This window comes from Aquila chrysaetos, chromosome 3, assembly GCF_900496995.4.
Source record: "Aquila chrysaetos chrysaetos chromosome 3, bAquChr1.4, whole genome shotgun sequence".
In the NCBI taxonomy this organism is placed as follows: domain Eukaryota; kingdom Metazoa; phylum Chordata; class Aves; order Accipitriformes; family Accipitridae; genus Aquila; species Aquila chrysaetos.
In genome coordinates, this window is record NC_044006.1 from 76,088,780 (window position 1) to 76,113,615 (window position 24,836).

Consider the following 24,836-nt stretch of genomic DNA (forward strand, 5'->3'; position numbering starts at 1 on the left):
TTGTCACAACCCTGGCTGCACGCTTCAACTTAAACACATAGCACACCAACAAAGCTTGCACTCTCAAAGGACATGGGGAGATAGGGAGCTGGTTTCAGAGGAGAGCACCAGGGCTGGAGATCTTCTCCAGCAATGCCCCAACCTCCCTGGAGACCTCCTATTGGGACCCCTCTGAGGGCGAGCAAACGTGCAGCGAGCCAAGGCCACGTTACGTCTGCATGTTCCTGGGGTTGGGTTTGGCCTCCAGCACGCCGGGGCAGAGACGTCCTTGCTTGCATGGTCCTTCAGGTCTGCAGACAGTGCGGTGGGTCACCTCCACATGGGCCACCGCGTGGTCCTTGGGTGCATCCCCCCAGGTGGGGACACTGCAGGTTCCAGCACATGCCACACCATCTACTTCTAAAAGACAAGTCCTATGAGATCCATCAGACCTGAGGGATGGCCACCAAGATCTCATTCCCATCAAAGAACCGTGGTGAAACTTCCACCCACTTCAGCCGGTGCAGGATGGAGCTGCAGAGAAGTATTATTAGTTATTTAAAAATAACTAGCTGAGAACAACTTCCAGGCTCTGCAGGACTGCGGGCAGCAACTTAGAGATAAAAGGCAGCTCAGCATGGTCCCTGTCCCGTGGGTCATGCAGCCTTTCCAGGCCCTTTGCTTTCTAACCGTGCGGGTTATTTATACACACAGCAATCTCGTCTGGTGGAAGTTTTTTTTGGGCATCCGTGCTTCAGGCGAGCCAAGCAACATCTGCTCCTGCTCCAGCCTCCTGCCCAGCAAGTCTGGCCATCACACTGGCAGGGATTGAGTGGTTCCCATTCACCAAACCATCACCCATTGCCCAAACCATTGCCCAGGGGAGGAGGCAGAAGGCTGGAGGCAGAGCCAGACCCATGCATTTTTTCTGCATGCTTTAGGTGGGTTTTCACCTCTGAAAAAGCTTGTGTGCGTGCTAAAACCTTTGCTGCATGGGTAATAACAGAGGAGGGCAGGAGTACGCACACAGTTATAAACAATTTGTGTTTTCTTCCTCCCAAGGAAGACACTGGAGAGCAAACAGAGCTTTTTCTAGCCATAAATGAATGTACAGGCTAAAACAGTAATAGGCATCTTTTCACTCCCGACCCACCCCTGCAACGTCCCATGGCCTCAAGTTTATGCTTGGCATTGAGAAAAGGGAATAAAAGAGGGGGACAGAACAAAAGAGGGACACAGGGGGAATGGATGTGATCAAGCTTTATATGATTCTGGGTGCTGCTGGGAGTCACCTCTCCACGCAGGCACCGTTCGTGTTTCAGAGTAGTGATCCACATATACTTCTCTTAGATGTCCTGTTGAAATAAATAAGTGCTGTCACTAATGATAATGAGATCTGGTATAACGTCTCCCTGCTACATCAGTGATGAGTAGCAACCATAATTATCCACTCTGAACACAAATCTACGAAGCTCTGTACTGTATTGTGCTGACAGTTCATTTTCTTCTCTAATTTTCACCTTTTGGATTTTCATTCGATCTGTTTTAAAACTAAATGAAATCAAGAAATGCATCTTTGTTCAAATGATAAGCCTGCTTTTTAAAACAAGACCAGGAAGCAACATCACTGTGTTGAGACAAATGTCACAAAATTGAAATAAATTAAGCATGTCAAGTTTTTACCTTATTGGAAATTGTTGGATTTGGGCTTAGGAGACTACAGAATTCCATGTCTGAGAAGCAAAAATATTTGAATACCACAAGTGAGGGCAAAGACTGAAGCAGCAGTTTTAATTTGTATCTTTTCTTCTTCGACTAACTTCACTAACTTTTTTTCTCTGACCTTCGGACGTGAGATGTGGGACACATCTTCGCCCTTGGTGGCTGTGGGTGCCATCTGCTTTGAAAGCAGTTTGTAATGGAAAGGATGGCAAAGGCACTGCCTAAAAGGAAATATTAGACTTGGAAAATATTCTCCCCCTTTTGCATAATATTAAAGTCCACTGCAGAACTGCTGAATTTTGTTGTTACTCTTATTAGTCAGTAATTTGCGGGGCAGTTAGAGAGAAAAAGGGATCTGGGGGGTTACAGCTTTGTCAGTGAATGATAGAGTCACAGAAAGGCACGCTGAGGTCTTATCTTTGCAAGCGAAGGCGGCACTTTAAAACATTGCAGCTACACAGAAGAAGAGGGAGGTTTTAATTTCATTAGTGTCTCTGGCATGGCTGGACTGTTCCTTGCAGCCCCATGCCTTTAGTGGAGCGCCGCAGTTCTGGAAATGGCTCTAAATATAGATTTTTTTTCCCCGGACATAAAGATGTGGTTCAGGGAGTGGCAACCTCCTTTCCCAGTGCGTTCTCCTTTCCCTCGTCCTGCCGTTATCCTTGCTGTTTTCAATGCTGCTGGTCCCCAAGCACACAGGTGTGGGGGGATTGATGGGTTTGGACTCATTTTTTACAAGTTTGGTTCAAGTCAGCATTGCAACTTTGACATTTCTAATGGCTTGTCCCCAGGCACGTGCCTGATTGATAGGACCAGGTAAACCAAGCGCTGCAGAGAGGTCCAAGCGTGTATCTCACTGGGGCATCTTCAAGGTTGCCTTCCATTTCCTGATGGGAAAGAGGCCATCAGCACCCATTGGAGCTCCTTCTTCATGCCTGGAGTCTCCAGAGCCTTCAGCAACCCAAGGACCCAAGTTGTGTCATTGCCTCGGTGATGTGCTGGCTGGGCTGGGGACTTCTGCTGGGACAGAAGTCTCTTGTGTTAAGGTGCTTTGGGACAGGCCAGCCCCTTCCAGCAAGGGCAGAAGCAACGTACTGGGATAGGACCTGGGTTTGTAGGTGGAGGGACCATGTCTTGGGACAGCTCTTGTTCCCAGCCACAGAAACAGCCCGTTTCCTCAAGAAACAGTAACTGAACCAACAACCCCATTTACGGCTGATGGTATCAAGGCCAACTGTGGATGTCCCGGGGACCCGTTCAGGAGCTGCGATGCAGAGACAGGAGGGAGCAGGTGGGAATGGCCACAGTGCTGCTCAACTCAACCACCCCAGCCAAGGGCCTCCAGGCTCCCTTTCAGTCCCACCACGCTCCCTCGCTTAACAGAAAAAAAATCTCAGTTGTGCAAATTTTCCTCCTTCACCCAGAGCTTTGGGCATTATCCAAGATTTGGGTCTAATCAGGGCTCGCATCGTAAGAATGCAGCCAAAACCTTAACTCTCGTAAAAAAAAATTTACAGGCAGAAGAAAAAACTGTGTCAGTGTCTGTTGCTAAAATCTGCTTCATCGCAAACCTCTGAGCAGATTTTTCAGGATAGTGGTGATGACAACCCCAGAGCAAATGTGTCATTTGAATGTCAGAAAGACAAGGTCTCTACCTATTCATCTTCAGGTTGATTTTTTTTTTCCTGCATCTAGCTCTGCTTGTTGGATGAACCCAAGAAGGTTTTGATCTGGATCAGGATGTTGCAGTTGGTCTCTGGCTCTTGTAAGGACCAAACTCACACATTTTTCCAAAGCCTGCGGGGATTTTGGCTGCATCATGTCAGGATGTTTGAAAAACGAGGTGAAGGCTGCTTTCTTTCATGCGCTCTGAAAATATAAACTCTGGCTCTGAATTGCCATGAAATTTGGACTATGGTTGTGCCTCAGTTAGCCCAGAAGATAGGTCAGAAAACAGAATTTCTGTTAAGTTTGCATCGGTTTGTGATTGGAGCAAAAAGCCAATGCTGTTAGCAGAATGAATAATACTTCTGCTGAAAAACAGTGAAATGTTTCCTTTGGATATCACTGACTGATGACCGCGGAGAGGTAAAAGCACTTCACTTTGAAAACGACCAAAAAAAAATCTGATATGGTTAAATAACAATAAGATTTAAATTCTAAAGTATGAAAGCCCAGAGGAAGCCTTTAAACCCAGGCTGGAGAGCAGAAGTGATTTATTCCAGCCCTTCCCAGCTGAAAATTTCGCTGTGATGGACACATTCTTGAGACAAATTTCAGTGTTGACAAAACCACATATTTTTTTTCTGACGGGAACCTTTCTGCTGAAGTTTTCAAGGCCGGCGAGATAATACGGGCCAACGTACCGAAAGGTGGCAAGAGGGGACTCGCGGAGAGCCCCGGGGACGTGGCACAGCAAAGCCCTTTATAGCATTTTTTCCCTGCGTCTGTTCCCGCTCCAAAGAAAGCCTCTGCCTCAATAGTCAGAGGTCAGATGGAGCAACTATTCCCTTCTCTATTTGTTTCCCTTTCCTGAAGTAGCCGGAGAAGCAATGGGAATAAAAGCCCATCTCCAACCGCACCCGTTGGGGTCATACCTGGCGTTAGTGCTACCCACGTCTCTCCTGCAAACCCATCGCGGCTTCCCGAGCTCTCATAACAGGAAACAATAAACTTTCCAGCCGGCGTTGCCAGCCCTGGCTGACCTGCAGCACAACCCTGTGAAGCCAAGCCAGGCTCGATTTGCTGTAGACCTTCCTGAACTTGTTCAAAAGAGTGTAAAAAAAAAAAAAAAAAAAAAAAAAAAAAAAAAAAGAAAGAAAAAAAAAATTCAATAAAAATCAGAGGAAATCCATCCCCTGGTGAAAATGGCTGTGTAAAAGTTCACGGCACATCACCTCCTCCTGCCGTTGCCCCTGCAGCCGCTCTTCCATCGGCAGTTCACCGAGCAGCGGTGCGTTAATGCAGGCAGGGGCAGAGGAAAAAGGTCAGGGTGCATGGGAAAGATCAGGGTACGCTGGAAAAAAAGTCCAGCGGCCACATTTTTGGCTGCTCCAGAAAGGTGTGGGGTTTGGTTTTTTTTTTTTTTTTTTTTCCCTTTTTCCCTAACACCTGTGGATGGGCAGAGATGGTGTATGAGGAGGGAGCTTGGAAGAGCCACAGGAAAAGGGGGCAGGAGCGAGGGGAGCGGGAACAGAGGTTGGGAGCTCAGCCACGGCTTCTGGGCTCCATTCAAGAGCTGCTGGGTGAGGTCCCTGGCTCGTGCCGAGCGGCCGAGAGGAACATTTTCCCCTGCTTTTCAGCTGCATGAAAACCATATTCACAGCGTCAGCGCGGGGAGAGGGGAGGGGATGGGAGCAGCCAACAACTCTGCATAGGGACGAGCATCTTAGGAACAGCTTGAGGGTAAAGACAGCAACGCCCCAAAGCGAAGGTGGAGCGGTTGTGTCCTCTGTGGACCCCCACAAGCAAAGCAGGACATGCTCAACACCTCCTCCAGCTTTCCTCAACAAGTCCCTCTTGCAAATACACATCGTTTTTGGTTTTCTCGTGGAAAATGCTTTGCAACCGCACAGGAAGGCTGCTGACTCTCAGAGTTTGACTTTATCTTTTTTTTGCAGCAGTTCCAATGAGAAAAATGATGGTGTCATCTCTGGCCTCACACGCTTCATCTGTCAGACACGGGGACAGCCACCGCAACAGGCGGGACAACCTGTACACAGCTGGCCAGGACGGTGATGTTCAACCAGCCCCATTACACATAAAAACCCTCGGGATGGACTCCCACCAGGATTTAAACCAGGTTTGTATGGGTTGGAGCAACCCAGGGAGACCCTGCCACTGCCCTTGGCTCTGGCTTTTGCCCCTAATAAAGGACAGCGTGACCCACCATGAACCATGGCCCCATTTGCCAAAGTGAAGACTCAGCTCTATAGGTTCAACCTTGATCCTGGGCTGGCATCCACCTGCCCAAACCACAGTGCAATAGGGAAGAAAGCTCTGGACTGGGGATTTGGTGAAGGTTTCTTTCACCCCTGAGTGTAGAAGCAGCCCAGCATGAGAATTGGGTCCAAAGTTATCTTCACCTCTTTGCCACCCCAAAAATATCTGTATTTTTATACAGCCAAAGTCCAGGTTAGAGGAACCATGTCTCAACCCTAACAAGGACAGGAGCTTGCAGAGAGCAAATCCCCCACGAGTTGGTGCAGGAATGGGACCCACAGGACCCGGCCCAGGTATTTGAATCAGGTCCACGCTCTACCTGCTTCTCATGATGCTCCCTTCTACAGCCTTGGCCATACACCACGACCACTGAGCAACTGCCCTGTCTTACACTGTCCTTGGGGCAGAACTCATGCCTTAGTGCTTTAAACAACCATGTGGTTAAAGACCACATGTGGGTGATTTGGAAGAGCTGCTATGCCTGTGAGCAGATTTAAGGTCCTTTTGCTTTGGTGTGGCATCTGCTCGGGGTGTTGAGTCCCGCTCTGCACTCTGCTCTACCAAGAACGTAATGCTGGTCTCCTAAACCCATCATTGAGCATCTCAGCAAGTGGCCTGCTTGCAGGAGCTGAGGAGAAACTCAGGAAGCAGGACTTGTAAGATAAGTCAAGATCTTATCTGAACCGGGACATCTAAGACACCAAACCTCTCTGAAGATCCCAACACTCATCGTTGGAGCATCTATTTCCCAATCTCCTGGCTTTGGAGGAGCCTCTGACTTGCCAGGTCGGAGAGAGCCATAACAGTGAGGCCACTCCGTGACCCAAGTGTTGTGCAAATGGGGAAGAGGGCTGGGGATGGCTGCCAAACCCTTCCCTCCGCCGTATAAACCTATGCCAGCTCCATCCCCAGATAAACTCTGTGCTGCAGACCTGCCACCCCAAATCACCAAAACATCCTCCTGAGCTCAGCTCTGGCTACCCGGACACAGACCCCTGCTCACGGTAAAAAAATCCAAGATCAACTAGGCAAGGATATTGAAGACAAGAAAGCAAACGCCAAAGCAAAAATACCAGACACTTGGATGCGACTTTATGGCCCATTTTTCCATCACTAATAAGATCAAACATAGTTAAGAGAGAGAGAGACTTGAATGTGATAAATGAGGAAACAAATGGGTTGGACGTGCTCTTGCCAACTGTTCTTAGATAACAGACAAAACAGAAAATAAAGAAAAAAAGGAAACGTTATTACTACAAGTGCTTTCCTATCCTTCTGGCCAGGTTCCCAGCATGACTGGGACAGGTTTCTACTCTGCTCACCGAGACTTATTGTTATACCAGTATCACCAGTAAATATTTAAATAACCACTTAGGTAATTATACACAGAGATAATTATACGGTCATGTTTACATGCAGAAAAGAGGAGGATGAGAGAGAAATGCCCGGAGAAGTGCCCGGTGCTGGGCGAGCGGTACGGTACCTTCCCCTGGAGCCCTGGGGACGGGAGCATCGGCGAAGGCTGGCTGGTCTGATCCGAAGGCGAGCGTGGGGTGGGAAAGGGATGGGAGCTTTCCTGGACGTGTTTACATAGGTGGGCCCCCACCCGCTGACGCCGGAGAGGTCAGCAGCTCGTGCCTCACATCTGGACGCCACTGGGTCCCCCGTGCCAAGAAGGGAGACCACGTGTCTTTTCATCCCCAGAGCTCGCAGGACTGGAGGGGTGTTGAATCAGTGTCTCTCCTTCCCCTCCAGAGGTAGATAGTGGGGTGGAGAAGGTGCCCTCAGGTTGGCATCCAGGTGGGAATAGAGCCAGTCCCATCTGGCCCAGGGCCATGCTGATGCTCAAAGCAAGGGTTGACTCAGATCTGCAGTGGTGGAGGTCCAAGCCCTTGGGCATCCAGTGGGGTGCTGGCAGCACCTTCTCCACCCCCTCCACCCAGGTGGGCATGAGCACACCCCTGCCTGTCTGCCATGCTGGGCATCCAGCCATCCAAACCCTACACCAGCACCACCACCAAACCCTACACCAGCACCACCACCAAACCCTACACCAGCACCACCAAACCCTACACCAGCATCACCAAACCTTACACCAGCACCACCAAACCCTACACCAGCATCACCAAACCCTACACCAGCACCACCAAACCCTACACCAGCATCACCAAACCCTACACCAGCACCACCAAACCCTACACCAGCACCACCAAACCCTACACCAGCACCACCAAACCCTACACCAGCACCACCAAACCCTACACCAGCACCGCCAAACCTTACACCAGCATCACCAAACGCTGCACCAGCATCACCAAACCCTACACCAGCATCACCAAACCTTGCACCAGCACCACTAAACCCTACATCACCACCACTAAACCATACGTCACCTCCATCCAACCCTACAGAACCTCTACCAAAACCTATAGCAGCATAACCAATCCCTACACCACCACCACCAAACCGCACACCACCTCCACCAAACCCTACAGCACCCCTCAACCCACGGTGTCCCTCGGTTGGGACCATGGGCCTGAGGGTTTGCCATAGTCTCATCATGTCCCATGTACAGGGCTAAGGCAAACATCTCCCCCAACCTCGCTGCCTGCCCTCTCCTACCGAAGGATGGACTGAGCTGGTCCCTGCTACCCAGTTGCCTCCACCCCACATGGTGCTGGGTGGGAAGGAGCCAGGAGAGATGGCCTACAGCCAGGTGCTCTCAGAGGACCGTCATGGGATGGCACCTTCCTTGCTGCAGTACTGCCCTCCCGGACGCAGGACCTGCTGCCGTAGGAGAGCATAATCTCTTAGGGCCTCAATCCTTAACGTACACACGGGGCTGTGCGGGTTGTCAGTCCCGAGGTGCACAGCCGTGCTTGCTGCCCCTCGGGAAGCCAGCAGCCGGTTGCGCTTCAACACGAGTGCGCACGCTACTTTGCGACAGGTTGCTCCGCGGAGCGAGCAGCAATAAAAAGCTGGAGAGGAGAAAGGGTAATATCGAATCCAGCTGTGAAAACAAAGATTAAAACACTCTGAGCCTACAAGCTCCCTTGGCCAATGCGCGGGAAACAATGCGCCAACATTAATTTGTCTCTCCATGTCCATCCCACAGATACTTTTTCATGAATGAGCACGTTGTGGCGGAAGGGGAAGGCGGGGGAGATGCAGGAGGAGGAGGTGGACAGCCCTTCCACCCCTTTTACACAGGGGAACCTCTGCAGTTCATGGAGAGGCAGGGCCGTGAGGCTGAGCCAACGATGCTCCAGTGCTTGGAGCTGATCCGCGACCTGAGACAAGTGGGCAGCTAGATGAGGTTTTTCTCTCTTTTCTTGCTACAGCAGGCTGGTTCTGAAGATAGAGATCTTCCCCAGAGCGCACCAGGCATATGGGTGCATGGATGCAGGTTTTGCTAGGGAAGTGAGCGGCTCGAGTGGATGCTACCCTGCTCACACCAAACCCTCCACCACCCACTGGGATGCGGTGGGCTCCCGCTGCCAGAGCAGGTACTCCTGGTCTCACCGGGGCTTGCACAGGGGTCGAGCAGCCCCATACCAGGTATTTGGCCGGTTCCCAAGCAGGGATGTGTGAAGCTGCACTGTGAGGCTGGGGATGGGACACAGAGGATGCTACAGTCACAGTTTAATCCACAATAATACTAAAATCCCCGCATGATGTGCAGCAAGCCCCTTCCTAGTCTCTCAGTCTTGTGCTCACATTTCTTTTCTTCCATGCTTTCTGCCAGCCCAGAGCCAGTTCAGCCTCCTCTGCTAATTTGAACATTGCTAAGTTTAAAGAGGATGGACAATGGCGTGGAAAGAGGGTGCAAAAGAAAAAAAAAAAAAACCCTGATCTTCCTTCACTTTGCGATAAATAGCCCTTAGAAATGCCAAGTGAGGGTTTCTGACCTACAGGCAGCTACTGGGACACGTCTAGGTTTGCTGCTGGTCAACTGAGGTCCATCCTCTTTGCTGCGGCTCTGATGGTGGTCACTGGCTGGGCACCCAGCCCACCACATTTCGGTATTCCAGGAAACCCCCTGGAAATTTTCTGGAGCGAATAGCTGCAGTGACCTGGCCATTACCAGAAGCTGGGGAAAGAAGATGAAGTTGTGGGTGGCTCTTCTTGAAAACTCACTCTTTCCATCTCTGGTTCTTTCCCTCCCTTCCTCTCCAAGGCATCCTCCCTTTAGCCTCCAGACAGAAATAAATAAGAAACCGCAACAACATCTGTGTTTCTGAGAAAGATTAAGAAGGAACAAATTAAGGGATGCGAATCAAAACCCCAAATTATGTTCCGCAGCATTGCTATAAGACGGTTCAGTTTGCACACAGATGGACAAGGTAGAGCCCTGTGGGCCGTGTGTGCAGCCGTGAGGAGCTGGAGCCTGAGGAGCAGAGTCCCACAGCCAACTGGTGGTAACCGACTCACTGAGCTGTGATGAATATGGAGCCTGCGAGCTTCCTTGCATCATTTGAAAGCAGATCGTCATCCATCGTCATCTTTTTCCCTGGCTGCGTTTTGGGTCCCTACTGACCTCAAAGCCTGGGAGCCTTCACCTCAACCCTCTGGAGTCCACGTCAGAGCAGACTCTCTGCTGTCTCTAGGGTGACTCCCGGCAGAAATGAGCAGGGCACCCCTATTTCCACCTCTCCCAAAGGCAACAGCACAAGGGAGATACGGTTTTGCCTTGTCCCAAGCAGTAAGAGTCCTGCAAACCATGAGCCCCGATCACCAGCACCAGACACGACCCTGTGATGGAGGGTGGCCGAGACATGATGAGGGAAGGGACTTGCCTGGTGGGAGATAATATCCCAGCCAAGCCCAGGAGGTCCCACAGAGGGTATCTCCCATGGCACTGTCACCCTGTTCCGTGTGGGACTTGACTCCAACCAGCTGCATCATTGCTTTCTACTTAGATGTGTTTCTTCCGCCTACACCCTTGACAAAATGTCATTGCATCACCCTGCCATGATCCCAGACTCCCCTTTGTGTCCATCCTCACTGGTTTTATCTGTGCTGCTGGCTCCAGAAATGAGCAGCCCTTCTCCTGGCACACCTAATGTCACATCTCACCACCTTCAGGACTGCAGATCCAGACCCCAGACAGCCCTTGCTCTGCTGCTGTCCATTCGAAGGTCCTCACTCCATCCCCATTTCAAAAATTCAGCTGACCAAGTGGGTTTTCTCCTTTGGCCGGAGCCCCTCTTTTCTGCTGTTGATTTAATAGTCCAGTTGTAATAGCCAAGAATTTCCAAAAGCTGGCGGAAAATTAAAGAATCGGTGCAGGAACGAAACCACCCCTGCCTTGGAGAACGGCACATTCGTTTCCTGCCAGCCATCCTCTTTCAGGCACTGAGAGCAAAAAAACTTCGGGCCTTTCCAACCACTAAATCACCTTTTGGACTCATAATGGGGGCAGTTGAACTACACCTAGTTCCACCTATTGAAATGACGGCAACAGTCTCCATCCCACAGGAACTGACCCCTTTACTGTCGCCGATGCTGGTGGAAGTGCTGATGACATATGAACGTTAGCAACCGTTATTAATTTCCAGTGGTGTTTGCTGAAGTTGGAGCCAATGCAGAGTTAGGGGTGCAGGGGCGTAAGCTCAAGGGGCTGGAGATGGGACATGGGGGCACTCAACCCAAAGGAGAAGCCAAGGGCTGCACGGAGGGGGAATTATGGCTTTGCTTAAGAGTCAGCCCTACCAAAGTAAGCAAGGTATAGGCTGGTTAGCCAGGATGCTCTGCATGTCAGCATATCCGAATCGTAGAATGACAGAATATCTCAAGTTGGAACGGACCTATAAGGACCATCGAGTCCAGCTCACCTTAGTCCTCACGCTGAAGTCCTGCGTTCAAAAACACATGATGTGGTTGGTGGGCTTCACAGGGCCAAGAAACGGGGTCACCACGGAGCAGCGCTCATGGCTTCCTCTTGCAGCTCTCACCAAAGTCTGCCCAGCAGAGAAGTCCACGCACATACTCAGCCCATCACCTGCCCCATCCTGGCCAGCCCCAAGGAGAAGTCATCGCTCCCCCACCAGCCCCAGTCCCTGCCCAGACTTCTGTCCAGCTCCCGCTTATGGAATTGTGGGTGCTTTTACCTGCGATTCGGAGAATGACCAATTTCATCCTTTTTCATGCCTGTCTGCGCAACAACAGCCCCATTAACACCGTGGAAGAGAAGGGGAACGGGGGGGACGTTTGGCCTCTCTGCTGTGCAATGGAACGGGATGGGTGAAACGTGCATCCCCGGGCAGGTCTGTTTTTGAAAAGCAATTACTGGCAGGGAAGACGGCAAATCCTGCATTCCTCGGCGAAGGAATTTGGATGATGTCACCTCCTGCCCAGTGGCAGGAGCATTCCTGCGGCGGCTCCCTCCGGACAGCCCCTGCCTTTGCTACAAATATTTGTTTTGGCTTGTTTTTTGGAAGCTTCCCATTACAAGGAATAACAGCAGGATGGACTCTCCTACTGTAAGGCTTGTCTCTGTACCAGCACATTAGCACGGGCCACAGGTTAATAGAGGTTCACACATGCCAGCCAAAATTGTACTGCCAGTAGCAGAAGTGTTTGGTTTTTGTTGTTTTGTTTTTGTTTTTTTTTTTTTTTTTTTAAATCTGTGTGGTGCAGTGCAGACTGAGAGATATCAGAAATCTCTTAAAATAGAAGGCTGCCTGCTCCACTAAACCACTTTCAACCAAATTCACTCAGTTTTCTAGTATGTGTATCTAGATTGGAGGCATGTAGCTGTGCCTCTAATCTTGTGGCTTTCTCTCCCTCCCTTTCTAGTAGGATACATCTAGTAGGATACATCTAGTAGGATGCCTAAGCAAGTCAGGATCTTTCCTAACCAACTGGCCTGGAATAAAGTGCCCTTTTGCCTGGAAGGGGAGTCCCAGTAGATATTTCTAGGAAAAGGGTGGCAGGGGTATGGAGCAATTGTGGGATGATGTGGAGGCAGGACCATGTGCAGCGTGGTGGCTTTTCCTCAGAAGGAAAAGACCTCTCACGGTATCCTCCAAGACTGTTTTTAAGGCACTTGGGTGGGATTTAGTTGCCTAAACTTGGGTGTTCAGCCCTCCTTGGAGCTGAGCTCAGCATCTGCCTGGCCTCTGAGGGCTGGTCTGGGACACAGCTCGGTTTCCAGTTCTTCTCTCTGCTCCTCTAAAGTTCACTACATGCTCTCAGGAACCAGGAGACCAGAAGCAGACCCTGTCCAAGATGTGGTGTCCTCCTGCAACTTTTTCCTGCTAGTTTACATTTTTAACGACCCTTAAAAATATCCATCCCACGCAAAGGTGCTGCTTGCACCTCGCTATTCACCCGCTTCTCCTTAGCACCCGTGATGCCGGAGGAGGAAAGGTGGACACAACCAGAGGGGTCAGGAACTGATCATAAAGTACGTGTTTTATGGCAGATGGATAAATTGCTTCCTTATGCTCCAAGATGATCCATTGCTGGCACCTGAAGAAGTTTCATACTCTCAGACCTCAACTGCAGGTCTAATGGGAGAGGGACAGTCCCGCCCTTCAGTGGAAAATGAGCAGGAGGGTGTTTTTTGTGAGGTTAGATTACTCCAGATCCCACAGATGTTGATGGGATCTCACTCAGGTCGCTGATTCTACTAAAACATGAGTTGTGCCACGAGATCCTAGCAAAGGCACAATGAGAAAAGTGATGGGAATGGAAGCAAGCTGCTTTTTTAACACCAGTACAAGGTATTGCCCCATATAGGAGTGCATGGATGAGCTGGTTTGGGTTATAAAAAAAGCACATTGAAGAAATCAGTTTTGGAGGTTTCCCAAACTGATGCCTCTTGCATCTGCTGATCATCTCATTCTGCCAGGTCAGGGAGGCTGTGAGCACGGACGGGAGCCCCAGGCATCACGGTCTGGATCTCTCGGTGCCAGATATTGCCTTCGTTGGCATAATGGCTAAATCTGGATGGATCCCCACCACGCTGATAGTGAAATCCTCTATCCTTCCCCACGGGGACTGCAGGCTGCAGCAACCTCTCTGAGCCGGGCAGGAGCCAGGCATTTTTCACAGCTGCTGGGCAGCCTGAGCCCTAAATCAACCCTCCTTCAATTAGCACAGGACTTTCATCAGCACTCTGTTGTTTTTAAGCTCCAGCGATAAGAGGTTACAGTGAATATTTCAAACCGTACATAAACTACAGCCTGCCAACATAAACACCGTAAAAACACTCCCTATAAATCATGCATCAGAGTTCACCCTTGCTAGAACTATTAAATTTTTCTGGAATGGCTAAAAATTTGCCGTGGGCTGCCAGAAGGCTCTGCAGCCACGAGATCTGGGAGAAAGAGAGACAGGCAGTGCAAAAGCTTGCAAGAAAGCAGCTGCTCAGAGCAGAGCTTTCTCCTCATCCTCCCACCTCGGGATCTCCGGGAGAGCTCCGCTCATGGAGGACTAAATAAATGAGCTCCACGCCCACACGTGTCCTGGCCAGGGTGTGAAACCTTGCACGTGTTTGCCGTTAAACACAGTATTTCTTGCAGAAAGCCGCCTGCTTTTCCCTGCTGCTCTTCTGGCCTGACTGCATCCATCTCCTCCTATTTTCCAGGGCATCCCTCTCTCCTGTAACAGCTAGGAGTAAGGTTATCTCGCAAACCAGCTTCACAAGCGCCCCATGGACCCCTCCAGCTCACGCTGACCTTGAGGACTGAAGCAGGAGATCAAAACCTCCTCCATTTGCCACCAGAGCTTTCTCTGATCTCCAGGCAGAAACAGCCTTGGTCAAACCCTACAGCGACCTGGGGAGCCGAGAAGGGGGAGGTCTGGAGCAGCCCCCATGCAGGGACCAGACCCAGCTCCGGTCTCTTTGCCGTGGGTCCCACCCGCCGAAAGACCAGCAGTGCTGCAGCATGGCCAGCATCAGCCCCGGGCCACCTCCCAGGCTGGGGCCAAAGGAGAAGGCACAGCGGTGCTCCCCATCTCCCAAAATCACGGCGGCACACAGTCCATCTCACCACCCTGGGGACGTCCGGGAGAGCTTTGCTCTTCTGCTGGAGCTCCTCACTTCTCCACTCACTTGGGGATGCCAGGCAGGTCTCCATATCCCAGCCAAGGTGGTGGGATGTCTCATGCTCCACCAAACCGGCATTCCCCCCACCCCCAAACACCGTGTCTGTCCCGTGCAAACCTTTGGGTCCATTCAACCAGGAGCTGAAACTATGGCTGAATTCTTCTTACCCGTCTCCCCCTGGCCCCACAGCAGGAAAAATATTTTGTCCGGGGAGTTTGCAGCCTGAGAGCGACCACCTCCCGCCGAGCCGAGCCGAGCACACAACAAAGCCCCATTGAAAAGCTGCCTTCCTCCGGGTGCCCTTGGAGAAGTGGCTACATGAGCGCCGAGCAGCTCCTCCCGACTGCCGTATCGCTGCTCCGGCAGCGGAGCAAAACACAGCCCCGGCAAAACTAATGGGTTTTGGCATCTCGGATGAGCCTAAACACCTACGTGTGGGGCAACCGAAACCAGTCTGGGGTGCTGGGGTCAGCGCAGGGTCCTGGCCCCGGTGGTCTCCCTTTTCCTGGGGGACCCAACCACAACCCCAGGAGAAGCCAGGCTATCACATGAGGTTCTTTCTACAGGAGGAATTGCTTTGCAATGCCCTTTGGCATCATCTTTTCTCTCTCTCCTCCCCTCCTCTTCTCCGGCACCGCTTCCTTTTTATTAGCTTGATCTGTTTTGACTTGAAACTCTCCAGAGCCGCGGCTGGCTCACGTCTTCCCCGGAGCCACGAGGTGCTCCCATCCCACCCATCGCAAGAGGAGAGCAAAGGGCTGCTCTCGTGCTGCAGAAAGCCCCCGGGGGACCTGGCACTGCTTGCGCGGGCCACCGAAACACTGCCAGAACGAAGGGGACATCGTCTGCTCTTGCATCATGTCACTAGATAGCGGCTCTTCCCCAGGGCTCGGAGCAGAGAGACGGGCAGGGGGGAGCTGCCTGCCCTGGAAAGGAAACAAGGACATTCATTTCTTAGTGAACCTGGTTAACTATTTCTGTCTGGGAGTGCAGAGGAAAGGGCTGGGCAGAGCAGCAAGCAATACCATTGTCCCCGGCAGGAAAAAAAAAAAAAAAGGGATGATAAAAAAGTGCCTGGAGGAATTTGGCTCAGGCTCACGTTTGAACCGGCATCGGGTTTCCGAAGCAGAGGCTTCCGGATGCACGGCAGGGCGTTCTCCGGGGCTGAAACCGGTGGGGAACGTCGTTTGGGGTCGTGGGTTGGATTAACTCTGCATTGACCCAGAGGGTCAGACGGAGAAGGGATTTAAGCACCCAAAGATGCCCGGGGCCAGACAGGAGCCGGCAGCGATGCTTCAGCCCAGTGCCTCGGCCACGGTGCGGGATGAGCCACGTTTCTGGGCTGTTTTCATAGAATCATATAATCATGGAATAGTTTGGGTTGGAAGGGACCTTTGAAGGTCATCTAGTCCAACCCCCTGCCATGAGCAGGGACATCTTCAACTAGACCAGGTTGCTCAGAGCCCCGTCCAACCTGGCCTTGAACTTTTCCAGGGATGGGGCATCTACCACCTCTCTGGGTGACCTGTGCCAGGGTTTCACCACCCTCATCGTAAAATTTTTTTTCCTTATATCTAGTCTGAATCTACCCTCTTTTAGTTTAAAACCATTACCCCTTGGCTATTGCTACAGGCCCTACTAAAAAGTCTGTCCCCATGTTTCTTATAAGTGCCCTTTAAGTATTGGAGGGTCACAACAAGGTCTCCCCGGAGCCTTCTCTTCTCCAGGCTGAACAACCCCAACTCTCTCAGCCTGTCCTCACAGGAGAGGTGCTCCAGCCCTCTGATCATCTTCTTGTCCCTCCTCTGGACCCGCTCCAACAGGTCCATGTCTTTCCTGCGCTGAGGGCCCCAGAGCTGGACACAGTACTGCAGGTGGGATCTCACCAGAGCGGAGTATAAAGGCAGTTTTCCCATGATTTTTGTCCATTTACATCCTGCTGGCAGCCTGCTGGCGGGTTCACACGTGCCATCTGCAGCTCGCTGCCTTGCTGGCCTCCACCTCGTGTTTGAAAGGCGCTTTGCACAAAGCGGAGATTTGTAAAGCTCTCGGCCGAGCATGCGTTTAAGAGGGTATTAAAAGTTGCGGTCAGAAACAACAAAGCAAAGCAGAAACGCAGCCTCGGGAGATGCTGAGACCCCTCAGTCCTTGCTATGTCAAAATGGCTCTTATCTCATTTGAAATGGGGATGCTGCATGTAAATTCACCCAGAAAGTAGGGTCTCATGACCCCCACGCCATCCCGGCTCCCATGGAGCAGCTGGTGATGCCCTGTCACCCCCCCCAGTGCTGCTGGGTCCCCTCCCGGTAGAGACCAGCTGGTGGTGGCATCCCTCAGGGATGACGACTGGGGCCAAGGCTGTTGAGCTTCATTAACGATCAGGGTGATGGGACTGAGTTTGGGGCTGCTCCTGGTTGGGGGGGGACACCAGTGCTGCTGTGTTGGGGGACCATAGCAGGCTGGAGAAACGGGCTGGTGGGACTCAGGTGAAGTTCAACAGAGGCAAAGGCAGAATGGTGGCCCTGGTAGGGGACAGGACAGAGGACAGCAGGGAGTGACCGGCTGGGGACCTGCTCTGCAGACAAGGATCAAGACTCCTTGTGGTCAAGTTGGATGTTAATCAGCAGTGTGGCCTTGCGGCAGAGAAGGTCACCCCAATACCGGGCTGTCTTAGCAAGAGCGTAGCCAGAGTTATGATCCCCTCTGTTCTGCCCTTGTAAGGATACTGTGTCCAGTTTGGGGCTCCCCAGTGCAAGAAGGGTACTGGAGTGAGTCCTACAGAGGCTTCCAAAATGCTTGTGGGCTGGAGAACGGGATGTTCGAGGAGAGGCTGAGAGCACTGGGTCTGATCAGCCTGGAGAAGAGAAAGAGAAGATCTTACGGGTGCGTGCAGCTGCCTTGTGGGAGGTTATAGAGAAAGCGGTCCAGATGCTTCTCGAAAGTGCACAATGAAAGGCAAAACTACAGCCAGAAAAATTTCAACTGGAGACAAAATAAAAAAGTCTCTATGACAAACACTGGCACAGGGATCTGGTGGGATCTCCACTCTTGGAGATAACTCTACTGGACAGGGCCCTGGGCAGCTTCATCCAACATCAAACTTGGCCCTACTCTGTGACCTCCTGAGGTACCTTCAGCCTCTGTTGTCCTGCAATTGCACAAGTCACCCTTGAGATTCCTATCAGTTCCCCCTCGCTCAACATCTTCCGCACCCACCAGTGGCTGGGAAAAGTTGGCATCCTCCCCAGGAGACTGCTCTGCCCTCAGGGCGAGCAAGAAGACAGACCACAGAAGAAGGTGTGAAGGTCTCGGAGAAGTTCTCCTGAGACCCTGAGGGATGTAAATGGACCTGTATAGAGCCACTTTGTGCCCTAGGGACAGCCCAGGGCACCTGGTAGACAACCCCAGGGTCCCCATCTTCTGGGGAGGCAGCCAGAGAGCCGATGGACCACGCCACGGCACCAAAAAATGCCACCAGGCTCTTCTGCAGAGGCAGAGATAAATAAATTGCTGTAGCAAAGTTAGAAGTGAAGAAAGTAGAAGTTAGGAGTGAAATAGCAATTTACCCCCATATGCCTTAATTAATTTATAGGACAGGGCTCCTCATTTTCTATCCATTTCCCCCGTCCCCTACTGCTACAGCCCTGGGTTGCACTGACGGCACGCAGCAACCCTGCACAAACTCCTTTCTTTTCTCTTTTCCTGGCAGCAAGGAGCAGAAACCACGGCAGTTTACGTGGCCGGTCACCAAGATCTCCAAGCAACGGACCGGGTCAAAGGGAGCTGCGCAGCCTTAAAAATTAACCTTGTGCTGGTTGGATGAACCTCGGGTGGAAGAGCTCCAAACAAGCCATAAATAACGAGAGGAGAGTTCTCTACAGTGCCGGGATTTGCAGAAATACAGCACATGCCGTATGCCGCGGTCCACCTCCGCAGTACGTTACAGGGGAAGGGGGGGTTTCCTTATTACACACACCAAAAAAAAAAAAAAAATCTTCTGGTATTTCGGGCTTGGACAACACCCAAGGATTGTCTCAGAAATAGCTCTCCTAGCTTGCAGGAGTACGAGGCGCAGACTCCCCATCAGCGATATGCCCCTTTCTCCAGATCCCACCCGCCCGTGACTCACTTGACCCGGGTTACATTGGATTTCCTTCCTCCGACTGTCTAAGGAGGCTTTGGACAGCAGACAGATTGCCCTCCTGTGGCATTTCAAGGTAATGTGGGTGAAAGCAGAAGGTGCTTGTGGCCTCCTAAGACTCAAGGGACTCTTTGTTTCCTTCTGGTTAGAGTACGGGGCTGTTCGCTCACCCCCCTGCCAGGAGAGGACACAGCTGTCTCCCATTAAGCACAGCTTAAATAAATTTATTAAGCCAAACTCCTATGCTTGGTATAGATGGAAAGGGCATTTTGGGATGGGAGAGAAATGCCTCCCTACCATGCGTGGGGCATAGCACAGACCAGGAGGGTCCCTCCAGCTCCACTCGCAGGGGATCCCTTTGGACAAATGCTGGTTGCAACCAAGTTTGCTATGACCATACCAGTGACCTGGAGGTAGGAGGGATGTAGCTACAGGTCACCCGTTAACCACAAGAAAGATCTAAGCGTTTTAATGAGGATGGAACCATAAAGGCTATGGAAACACAACAGCATCTCTTCATGAGATTCATCTGAGGACCTAGAGGGGTTGATGGGGGATAAACGTTGGAGAAGGAGATCCCACCCCGAGGAGGAGCCTGTGTGTTTAGAGGCCAACAGGAGAGTTTTCTCTCAAGGAAGGGCCACTAGCCAAGAAGATGAGGCCACCAAGGAGCAGGTTCAGCTCCCGCTGGTGGTGATGCTGCTGAGCCACTGCCCTCCCTGTGCCTCAGTTTCCCCAGCTGCACAGGAGAGAAGACACCCCTTGTGAGGTGCTTTGAGATCCGAGGACGAAAAGCGTGTTCACATCCTTGGATGTTATTTAAAAAAACAATACAAAAGCACCTTACAGAGAACATAACCTTATCAATGGATCTTTTGTCCATGGGTTAGAGACACCAGCTGCAAAACCGCATCTTCTGCTGGGGTGAGCTCCTACAGGCACTGGTCTCTGCCTGTGCCTGGTCTTTAAAGACCAGCTCATGATGCACGAGCATGTACCACCTTAAACTGATGCTCCATGAGCAAGCAGGCTGCAGACCCCAAAATTTGCTGTGCAAGCAGAAGTCTCAGAAATATAACCCAAGGGACTGAGAGAAGGACTAGCAGGAAAACCAGACCCCGAAGCATCTTCCTTGGGATGGGGACTGGCCAGATGGTCCCAGAGTACCTAAGGGTTTCCATCAGGAAAAAGCTAAACCACCGATGGTTTAATCCCAAATTCCCTGAAGACGGATTTGCACTGCCCTGCGCAGCGGGGGATGATTTATGCCGACATAAAGTGTGCACAGAGTGACGCCAAATAGGGATGTTATGTCTCTTTCCACCGGCAGGAAAGGCAATACACAACCGTTAGGTCGTGGCAAACGCGTTCCCCACCCAAGTGATGGGGAAAGGGCAGAAAATTAAGAGCAGGGGAGAGCAGAGTGGGAGCAGAGGTGGATCAAAGCAGAGAGAGGGGGTCTGCAAAGTGCCACGAATCAGCCAAGCTAAAACCACCCAGCCAAATATCAAAATAAAGTGGAGGGAAAAAAAAAAAAAAACAAACCCAACAAAAAAAGCCAAAACAAAAAAGTAACATACGGAGAAGCGCTGGGATCAGTCCTTTGCAAAAACGTCCCATCCTTCCCCGCCGTGGTGCGCGGAGCCGCAGGCAGCACCCCGAGAGCTCCCCAGCCGCTGCTTTTCCTCCCCTCCCATCCCTTCAAACCGAGCTCTCTTCCCGCTGCACCAGCCTGGAGACGATGACGTGGAGACCTCCACCGGGGAAGTTTCCCGAGACAGGGAGAGCTCCTCCGAATCCAATGCCGCAAACCCATCCTTCCCCGGGACGTCAAGGATTTCTTTCCTTTTGTTTTTTTTTCATTTCCTTCTAAGCACCCACAAAAAGTCCGGAAAAAAATGAGAATGCGGCGATGCTTTCAGGAGCCAAGAACAATGCTTGGGAAAAAAAAAAAAAAAAAAAAATCTAACAATTCAAATTGTCTAAGGCTAATAATAGCAAAAAGAGAGCTCCTTGGAGCAGGAGAGGGGAGGCGGAAAGCCGAGGTGCTGCCACGGGATAAGAAACGCTTCCTTCTTGTTTGGACTTTCTTCTCCTTTCTGTTCAAACAGAAGCAAAGCAGAAAGGAAAGTCGGCTGCAAAAATATATCACAGCTACAGCGATATATTGCAGCATCATCAAACCCCACTTTTTTCCCCTTGATTTTTATGTCTAAATGAATGTCCCAAAGCAGCACTCGTTGGTCAAATTTTACATTTTTATTATTTTTATGGTGGCCGGGTGCTCCCTGCCAGCCCCATCCCAGACCCTCTTCATCCCTCTGCTCCCTTCCCAGCCCCGTTTTTGGAGGGCTGGGGTGAGGGGAGGGCAGCTGGAAGCATCACCCTGCTCTGCAGATAACAGCTGGAAGGGAAAACAGCTGGAAGGGGACAGAAGGGACATTTTCCTCCTCCCCTAGCCCCTCCTGCTCTCAGCCAGAGGGTTTTGCCCCCCATGAAGGTCTCTGGTCAAAAAGGGGTGGGGGTGACGTTACCCCGCACTGAAACGCAACAAGCAGGGATTAAATAATTGCCCCCGTCCGAAGGCTGCAACCTTTGGCACGCCGTTATCTGTTCCTTCGCGTTGCCAGCTCGCATGATTTTATGGCTGATCTCACAATAATTGATGTTTTCCTTAAAGGCCCCATGCTGTGAGGAGAGATTTGGCTTCCAGGAGTCCCAATCAGCAAGGTTTTGCTCGCTGCAGTTAAAGAAACCCCCCCAAAACTTCACAAATCCAGTATGAAGATGGCTCTAAACCTTTAAAATCTGGTGGTTCTTCAATCTCCTAATCCTACAGGGACCCAGCGCATGTCCCTAAGCATTTCTTAAGTAGCACCCACCATGTGAAACTACTCAAAATAACTTGTTTTTCCTTGTTTTAAGGAGAACGAATGTCCTTGCTCTCTGGCACAGCTGGGATGGGGCAGCCAAGTTTTCATCCTCTTATTTAATTTTTCCAAGTGTGTTTCTTGTCTCCAGCTGCTTTAGGGGAGGAACAAACTGGGAAACAGCCTGGCTGACCATGCAGGGGGAATGCATTCCCAGAAGGAGTTTTCAAGAAGAAATTAGCTTGTAGGATGCTCCGGGGATGAAGGAGGAGGGAGGAGGGAGGCATCACCACAGTGCTTGCTCCTGCAGCTGGTGCTGCCCTTGACACGGTCACAAGCCAAAACTTCAGCCCAAATTGGAGGTTTTCAAGCAGATTTTGGGCAAGAAAAACACCCTCACCAGAAACTGTTTAGGGAAACCCTTTTGTAGGCGCCCAGCTTGAAAACAACCTTAAAAATACTTCTAAAAAATCCTCAGCCTCGCTCTGTTTCAGACCCGGAGTGGAGTCTCATTCAGCCTTGTTTAAAACAGTTTCAAGCAAAACCCTGGATCCAAACTTTAAGGGATTGCCCAGACCCCGAGTGGAGTTGGATTTCTGTAGCTTAAGCATGTATTTAATACAAAATATTTTATAGGCATAAAAAGAAGTAAGACAATTTGCATGGCTCTCGACGTTGACTTTATATATATTATAAATGTGATATATAGAAAATATACTATATATAATATATACAATATAATATACACAAAATATATTACAAGGATCAATGAAAGAATGACATGCCCCCCCGGGATGAGGAACAGAGCATCCTTTTTTCCCCAAATCCACATTTTCTCCCAATCAGCGATACCCCCAGAGTTACACCTCGGTAAGGAGGCGATTAGATGAGCCGTACCTTTCACAGCCAGGAAAAAAAAAGGTGAGTCTGAGCTGCGGGTCTTCACCACATAACCGGAGACCTTCTGGGGAGGGAAAAGCCCTGCAGCACGACCGGCCACAGCCCTGCAAACAAAGCCAAGGAGGAGGCGATTATTTCGGGGCATCTCTCTGCCAGGCACAATACGGCAGCGTTTCAGCGCCCGTGCTCAATGCTGTCATTGTCCCCTCCGGAGCCACGGCTCCTGCGTGCGGTGGCACGGGGTGAAGCTTCTGCTCCTCTGCAAGCTCCCAAAAGGCTTCATCCTACCACTGGAGAGGACCAGGAGACTTTGTTTTCCTCCTAGGGCAGGATAACAGGCCTAGGGACGGGAGAAATCTCAGTTTTGCCTTGCCAACGCCGTTGCGCTATTGCCTGGTGTGAGGTCCCTACAAGAGAGGAAGGAAATAGGATCTTAGATAAAATACATCTGGGGTACAAAGGTGATGGGAAGATCGGGTTGAGATTGGATGTTAACAGCTCGCTGATAAAACGGAGGGATGCTCCGGGTGGTGTTTTGCAGGGAATCCTTCCAGGGACTTTGCATCTGGATGCTGCATCCAGCGGAGGAGCACACTGAGGAGCTGGAGAGGGTCTGGTGGTGGCCACCGAGACGGTCAGGTCTGGAGGATGGGATGTGCGAGGGGAGGCTGCCCTGGGTCTGATCAGGGAGTCCTTATTAATAATGCAGCTGTTAATAGGAGGGTGGAGAGAAAACAGAGCCAAACTCCTCTGAGAGGCACCCAGGGAGAGGCAGCACGTTTGCTGCAGCCAAGACGATGAGAAGGCATGAAGCAAGAACCTGCCTGTCTTTAGAAACACGAGGAGCTGCTGCAAGACTGGTGAAATTTCTTCCCTGAGACCATGATGGATAGGACAAGGGAAATCAGGTTGGATTTCAGCGATAAAAAAAGGGAAGAGCCCAGAGATGCAATCGCAGCGGTGCCATCTGCTTTATTTTTCCTCCTACCTGCCAGCCCTGGTGTCTGCATGTTAAGAGTAGATCCTAAAGCCGATGGGGTGAAGCTGCAGTGTTATGGCCTCAAGGAGCAGCAGCACCCATGCTTTGGAGGGCAGATTGGTTGAAAAAAAAATGTGGTGCACTAAAAAAGAAAAAAAAAAAATATAAAGCCAAATTAAATGTGGAAAAGCTGCTGTGATGGAGTTGCTCCCCGGGGATGCTGGCAGAGTCTGTGGGCAGCACTTGGGAGCCTGGGGCCAGGAGGAGGGAGCAGAAGGGACGTTCAGCCCAGGTTTGAAGCCACGAGGACGTCCGTGCTGGCCAAGCTGACTGTAGGAGTTATGACTTGCTGGCCTCCGCAGGTCAAGCTACCATAATAATTAGCAATCAGATACCGAATCGATGAAACATGTGTGATCATCCTCCTCGCGCAGGGGAACAGCCTGACAAGCTCTCTCACCCCACGGATGCCGGTCATGGCTCCCCAGGGAGAGAGATTACCCCACTGGTGTGGGCAGTGACACCAGTGTCCCCTCTCCAGTGGATCTGGGTGTTGCTTTTCTCTCTCCAGTCCACGCCGCCGTGTCCGGGAGGCAGCCGTGGGACCACCACCACCACCAGCAGGGATGCAGCTCGAGCATCCTGCGCTTCCAACCAGGAAAAATTATAAGCCTCCCCTTTTTCCTCATCCTATACCCAGTATAGCCAGGTCAGCACATTGCCAATTGTAACAGGAGGGACTGGAGAATTGCACTTGGCTTTTTGGAGAGTTTTCCCAGCAGGGCTCACTCCCCATCACCTCTGTGCTGGCTTTGCATCAGGGAGCCAGGGACACCCCGGGGGCTGGATGCCCACCACGCAGGCGCTTTGCTTTCCATCAGTGAGACTTGCTTGATAGCAAACAGGAGAAGAAACCCCGGTGCTTCAAGGGAGTATCTGCAACTTAGTGCTGGACCGAGGACTTGGCCACCACAGGGTGGATGGCAGAGGGACAGCCGCCCCGTCCTGCCCTGCGCCCGTTGGTCCCAGCTCCCAGGGGGTCTTCCTCCCCATGTGGGTTCACTAAAATAATCCCCTCTATGGGGCAATGAAATAAAATATATAAATTCTTTGAGCTCAACCTGGGCACCGGCATTTTGCCTTTTTCTGCCTCCTTTCTTTTTATCGCCTCCTTGCATCTCTGGCAACCGGGATGGGGAAAATAAAAGCCGGGAAAACATCCTGTTCGTCCCTCCTTTCGTGCCTGGG

The 24,836-nt window shown here is 51.2% G+C and overlaps 1 protein-coding gene across 4 annotated transcripts in view; it reads right to left on the minus strand.

The window, feature by feature from the left end:
* GJC2 (gap junction protein gamma 2) overlaps positions 1-24,836 on the minus strand; it is a 42,491-nt gene that overhangs the window by 12,062 nt on the left and 5,593 nt on the right. For 2 of the 4 annotated variants that reach the window (XM_030010180.2, XM_030010173.2), the window contains exons 3-4: positions 22,607-22,713; positions 11,478-11,603 (exon numbers count right to left, since the gene is read on the minus strand). The gene's annotated coding sequence lies outside the window, so the exon portion shown is untranslated. Of the gene's footprint in view, positions 1-11,477; positions 11,604-20,419; positions 20,777-22,606; positions 22,714-24,836 lie in introns of all 4 variants that reach the window. The other 2 variants (XM_041122790.1, XM_030010176.2) reach the window with 2 other exon arrangements.